Genomic DNA, 6,564 nt, shown 5'->3' on the forward strand with positions numbered 1-6,564 from the left:
CGATTTTGACTGGTCAATGACATAATTCTGCTTCTAAAGATCAGTCAATATTTCGTATTTATTGCTGTAAATGTTAGCCATTAACAGGCTATGGCAGTGAAGGCACCGAATCGTAATCATTGGACTACCAGGAAAGATCTGTTTATGTGACTCAGGATACTCTGATTCGGCCTTGCATTCTCCCGTCCTTCTGCACGTGATGCCCCTCTGCTCTGTTTCGGTTTTATTCCGTCTTGGTTCATGAAACACAAGGTCTCCAATTATCTATTACTTTGTCGTTTCTGACACATGAGACCCTCTTCCCAAATGTATTTGGCTGGCTCCATAGCTCAGTGGTTAGAGCACTGGTCTTGTAAACCAGGGGTCGTGAGTTCGAGTCTCACTGGGGCCTGTGGCAAATTTTGCACACCCGCTGCTTCCAAGATCGACCGGCGCCCTTTCAATCTTTGCTGAAATTATGACAACATCATTTCCAACACAGGCGAGAAATGTGTTTGAAATTCCACATTCCTGTTTGTCCGACCACGGACTTGAGGAAGAGCATTCGGAATGGCTGGAAGCAGCTACCGTGAGCGAAGTTTGACCGGAAGAGCGAGGTGAAGCCGGAAAACTGCAGAGTGAGAGTTGAACAACGCAGGAGGAACACAAAGCCGGGGCAGCCGCCGACTGCTTCCTTTTGTTGCTGTAAACAGGTTCTAGTTTTGAAGTCTGCACTGGGACAATCGAGCCAAGTGAGTGAAATTCTGCTTTCTGGGGGCTGCGCTCTCCTAAAGCTTCTGGCACTCTCGGTGGAAGGTGTCCTTGTTTGTTTCCTGCTATGAGTGAAAATGAGGTTCACTTCCCCGAGGAGGCATGAACACAGTTTTCCCATCTCAAACTTCAGTCTCATTGGTAGTGATGCGTGAGATTAAAATGTTACAGGGAAAATAACATTGAAATGAACACTTGAAACATGAGAGCACACAAGACTAAAAGGCCAAGTGCTGGAAACTGGGATGTTCGGTCTCTTTCCATACTGTAAAAACTCAATGATGCGATCATTTTGCAGGAGCAACTGATTACCAATGAAATAAAAGCCAGAAGCTGTGTTATTAAGAAATGATGCAAGTCTGCTTGTTCCCAGGTGGTCTAGTGGTAAAGGTACTGTAGTTTCACCACTGTTGCCTGGGCTCGAGGCCTGCTCAGGGAGTGAGGATTTATTGTCCTCACAATAACAGCAGCAAAGGCTGAGCAGTGCCTGGAGGGAATCCTTTTAATGTCTCGGATCAATGAATGTCCTGGCCACTTAAAGAAGGGAAGGTAGTTTAACTGTCTCTACTCAGTTGGACAGTTCACCCTTCATGTGCCTCTGATTCCCAGTTCTAAAGATTCACAAAGTTGAGACGAGTGGATTTTTTAAAATTTCTGTTTACTTTCCATTCCAAGGAGCTTCAGTGATTGAGTGGTTTGGGAATTTAAAAGGTGCCAAATGGCAGTGTGTGGTACTACTTCAGCTTCCCCTCCTCTGTTGACGCTGGGACACTGACTCCAATGTTCTCAGTGACATTTACTGATATGAGGCAGTGAAACAATTCCAGTTCCTGCAGATCAGATTCAAACCTGATCAGGGCATCAGAACAGTGAGAAAGATGAGCTGGGAATTTTAAAGAAGTTGTAAACTGTGCTTCAGCCACAGAGACAGGGAGAGTGACGTCATTAACCCATGGCGTCATTCCCGTGCAGAAAGAAGCCGTTCAGTCCATCGAATCCACGGCGACTCTCTGTCGCTTGCATCTCTCTGAGGTTATTCACAATCGGTGATATCTGTTCTAATAATGGTCAAATGTGTCTGTGCCGTGGTGCTGTCTCCAACATGATTATCCTCTTGTTATTCATGTCTGAAACAGTGTGTGCAATTACTGCAGGTCTTGGAAAAACACTGGAAGGAATAAGTTTCAACTACCCCGGTTTCGTCCCAACTTCGAGAAGACGAACGGTGAACAGGAGAAAACTGCTGCGATCTTGACAAGTGTGTCACCTCACCTGTGTGCCAAAGTGAACGATTTATTGCAGACACCTGACTTTCTGCAAAACACAAATTGCGCTTATAAGGAATAGCAGAGGATGGTTTCGATCCATCGACCTCTGGGTTATGGGCCCAGCACGCTCCCGCTGCGCCACTCTGCTTGGTAGCACTATGTGCTTTTTAGGCTTTTAATTTGGCGTGTGGCATGTACCTTCAAGAACGAATTTTTAAAAAATCATTGTTGTTGTGTAATACCCTGTTGCGCAGATGTGTCTCGCCTGTGTAAACATAACCTTTGTCTAATGCCCCACATTCTGTTACTCCCACATTCAGATTTCACTCAGAATCACAAAATTTGTCACAACGCAGATGGAGGCCATGCAGCCCACCTTATCTGTGCCGCTCTCCACAATGAGCAAATGAGTGTCATTTCATGGACTTCTCTTGCCTTCTCTGTGTAACTCTGCCCATTGTTATTTGTGACATAACCATCAATTTTCCCTTTGTGTTGATTGAATCTGCGTCTTTAGTACTGTTAGACAGCGTTTTAGTGACCCTGCCACTCTCTGTGCAAAATTTCAGCTTTCTCTTCTCCAAGGAGAGCTTTCCCATCTAACTTCATTACGGACATTCCTCATACACGGCACCATTCACGTGAATCTGTTCAACGCTGTCTCCAAACACTTCGCATTCCCGCTTCCGCAAGTTCCACGCCCTGAACTGAACAATAATGCAGCTGGAATTGTCACTCAGAGTCAGAATGCGTGGGCAAACAACCTGAAACACTTGTTTTTGATTTGAACAAGCATTCTCTTTGGCCGTGTTCACTGCAATCGTACTTCTGCCTCATCCCCACTTCAGGCAACTCGACCTCATTTGACGAAGCTGGTTTTTCGGAAAGCTCTTTGGGCATTGTGGCAAAAGAGATATAAGGCAGGCGGATTCGTTCGGGCTTTGAACCCGGGATCTCTCGCATATCAGCATTATATAATACCCTAAGCGAGCACCATACCCCTAGACCAACGAGCCACACGTACTTGCGGCAAAATGGGGACATGATGTAATAGTGATAGTTTCGTTGGCGTGTGAATCCAGAGATCTGGACAACGTTCTGGGGACTCGGGTTCAAAACCACGGCAGATGGTGGAATTCGAAGAGAATAAATATCGAGAATTAAGAATCTAATGATGACTGTGAATCGATTGTTGGAGAAACCACATCTGGTTCACTAATGCCCTTTAGGTAAGGAAACTGCCATCTTTTCCTGGTCTGGCCGACCTGTGAGTCCAGACCCACAGGCAATATGGTTGACCATGTGTCTGAGTAATTGGGGATGGGCAATAAATGCTGGCCTCGTCAATGACGCCGTCATCCCGTGAATGAATATCCTATGAACGAATTTTACAAATAATACTCGCCACATAGATCCTGAGGGATCTCAGGCTGAACTCGATCTCAACAAAATCAGACCACCTCAGTGAAGAGTGAAGCAAGATACAGAACTCCAGGGATCGCCTGTAATTGGAACGCGAGACCTGTTCCTATTTACTCCATCCACATGGAACAGAACTATATCCCGAGACCAATGAACCAGCAACAGCTCAGACCCGTTAACACTGAAGCAGCACTGAGTTTTAACAACAGCTTCTTCCCATTCTGAACCCCCGCTCCAAGGAGGCTGTGTTAGCACTATTCCCCCGGGGCAACGCTGTCTCCATTGGCGGCTGGAGGAAACAATCTTTCACTGGCAGGCCGTGCTGGAGGAGAACAACACGAATGCGCTCTTCAGCTCCCTGCCAAACATGGACTTGCAGGACAGGGGAGGGGTGTGGTGGGAGTGGGAGGTATGGAAAGTGTGGAAGGCTGTGCAAAAGGGAGATTGTGCATGCAGAGAAACTAAAATTCTGTTCGGAACCTTGTCCAAATTACCACATCTGACACAGCGCGAAAAATTCAGACCTGTTGGGAAAGATAGAATCTCTCCCAATCATGGGGATCTGTGTCTGTGTCGTTCTCAATGTCGCAGGAAGGGCGCAGCTGTCTGATTCAGATGGGGTGCTACTGAAGGAAGTCCTGTCTCTCAGACACACTGCACCTGATGTGTATAAATTTCAGCATTTTCCCCAGCTCACAGAATCGATTTTGTTATTCAAATAATCCCGGAGCGACAGAGAACGGGGCAATGCAATTCATTTTCACAGCTCCTGTCGAGTAGTGGAATGTGTGAGAGCGGACAATCTTTACTGGTGCATAGTTTCAGCATTTACAACCTTGACCCGTGTGGCAATAAAATCAGTTTGAGAGATTGACTCAAATACAGATAGCAGGAAACAGGTGAGACAGTTTATCGTGTGCCTGAAAGCCAGTAAATCCTACCTGTGTCCTTCCTAACGTCTTCATATCCCAGTAAACCCAGTTCGTGTCTTTTACAATGTTTTTATATCCAAGTAAATGCTATCCATGTTTGTTCTAATACCTTATATCCCAGTAAACCCTGACTTGTGAAAGGATGCTGGGCCGCTCAACCCAAATTCAATGCATCAATTCTCTCCTCTGTGCTGTGCAATTTCATTAGTGCTGCAGAAAGGGCCTTTGCAGCTCCAGCAGTCCCATCTGCATCGGTTTGCTCGGTGTCTCCCTCAGCTTCCAGCTTCCTGCTTCCTGCGTACACTTCAATTCGGAACAAACGTGTCAATGTACTTTCATTCCACACGGACACAAGTCGCAAACATCAAGTCCGCCTCGCCGTTCACTGAGATCATGAATGACCTTTTGCTTCGACATCATGTTTCTGCACTATCCCCTGAGCTCTTGATGATTTTAATCTGTAGCAATCTATCAATGTCAGTCTTTTACAGACTCAATACAGACATTCATAACCTCTGGAGCCACGAATTGCAAAGATTCTCCCCATTCTGACTTCCCTAATATCAGTCCACTCTTTAGTAAGTATGCCTATTGCGTGTCTGGAGCTCTCGAGCGCTACTTGTTTTCTGCTTTTCGTGTAGTCTGTTGTATGGCGTTGCAATCGTATAGTTGTTGGATTTTGCGTTATGGTCATAGTAACCTTTGTAATCACTGTTGTTCCATTTTTTTCCCCCTTAGCGTGTTTTAAAGGAACACAGTAAGGGATCAATTAATATTGCAAGAAGACGCACAGAAAGAGGCGTGTGAAATGCGACATTGTGAAATCAAAACTCATCCTGAGCGGCTTTTATTAAAATGGACCATTATTTCTTGGAGCATCAGGCTCAGGAAAATGCACAGAGCGATGTTAAACAAAATGGACTTCGTTCGAAAAGGCCAGTTTTATGGCGTTCTGCATTGATCAGCTCATTTGTGAGTTTTGCCTCATTTTAGGATTTTGGAGTCGTCTGCCCGGTTCACAATTCCGTGTCATTAACAAATGTCCAGGAAAGGGGTGGTCCCAGTACTGGCTCCTGATTTCTTGTCTTCAGTTTTGCCAAATCTCCGAGCAGCTTTCTGAAACGCAGCTCCGCTAAATGAGGTCGGACTACGTGAAGTAGGGATGGGGCAGAGCTACCAGCGCAAGGAACACGGCAAGGGAATCACTCAAAGGGAAAACAAATGTTTCAGAATGCACGCAAACCGACTCTGATGTTTCGTGAATGTTGTGATTCTGCGTGAAATCCGAGTTCGAACAGAATGTGGGAAGTTACACAAAGGTTATGTTTACACAGCCGGGTAAATGTTACAGAACATCAGTGATGGTCTTTTGACATCATCCTCGAATGCACGTGTCACATGCCAGATGAAATGCCCAATACTTATCTGAAAGCCCAGTACTCTATGCTAGCAGAATGGTGCAGTGCGAGCATGTTGCGCCCGTTAGGTTAAAAATCACTAGATCGAAACCACCCTGTGATTTTGAGGAGCTCCACGTTGCGGTGTGCATGTATTGATCGTTGCCAGTGTCCTTCCGGCACATAGCTGCAGTATGCTGCATTTTGATCAACTTCCCGTTACTCCATGTGTCAGAAATAATTGCCTCATATTGATACACATCAGCTGCAGTGTGTTCCATGCGCAGGACGCCCTGCAGGAATTGCCCACGCTGTTTCGGACAGCAGCGTCCTCCCGGTGAAATGAGAAGTCATGAACGACGAGAGGGTCAGGATGTCGGAGACAGCATCACGGCACAGGCGCAGTTCAGCATTATTCGGACAGATGTCAACGATTGTAAATATCTCAGAGAGATACAAGCGACAGACAGTCTCCGTGGACTCGATGGGCTGAACGGCTTCTTCCTGAACGGGAATGACATCATGGGTTTACAACGTCACTCTCCCTGACTCTGTGACTGGGATATGCCGGTGAAAAGTGTCACTTCACCTGATGGAGGAGCAGCGCCATTGAAGACAGCCCAGCGCTCGGGGAAAGGAGAAAATAGCATCAGCCCGGGAGCAGGGGCAGAATGGGAAAAAGCTGTTCATTGTTGATTTCACTGCCCGAACTGAAATTTTTTAAATGTAAGCAGCCTGTTCAAAGATATTATTACACACCTCTGGAGCATATAGAACTTGAAACCGGTCTCCAAC

At 46.1% G+C, this 6,564-nt stretch overlaps 2 non-coding genes across 2 annotated transcripts; one reads left to right on the plus strand and one right to left on the minus strand.

The window, feature by feature from the left end:
• Window positions 1–318: 318 nt before the first annotated feature.
• Window positions 319–391, plus strand: trnat-ugu. The gene has a single exon. It is a non-coding gene; the product is annotated as a tRNA-Thr (tRNA).
• A 1,703-nt stretch (window positions 392–2,094) lies between these two features.
• Window positions 2,095–2,166, minus strand: trnam-cau. Its single transcript has one exon. It is a non-coding gene; the product is annotated as a tRNA-Met (tRNA).
• Between the last annotated feature and the right edge of the window lie 4,398 nt (window positions 2,167–6,564).

This window comes from Rhincodon typus, unplaced genomic scaffold (genome assembly GCF_021869965.1).
Source record: "Rhincodon typus isolate 14 unplaced genomic scaffold, sRhiTyp1.1 hic_rhity00010987, whole genome shotgun sequence".
In the NCBI taxonomy this organism is placed as follows: Eukaryota; Metazoa; Chordata; class Chondrichthyes; order Orectolobiformes; family Rhincodontidae; genus Rhincodon; species Rhincodon typus.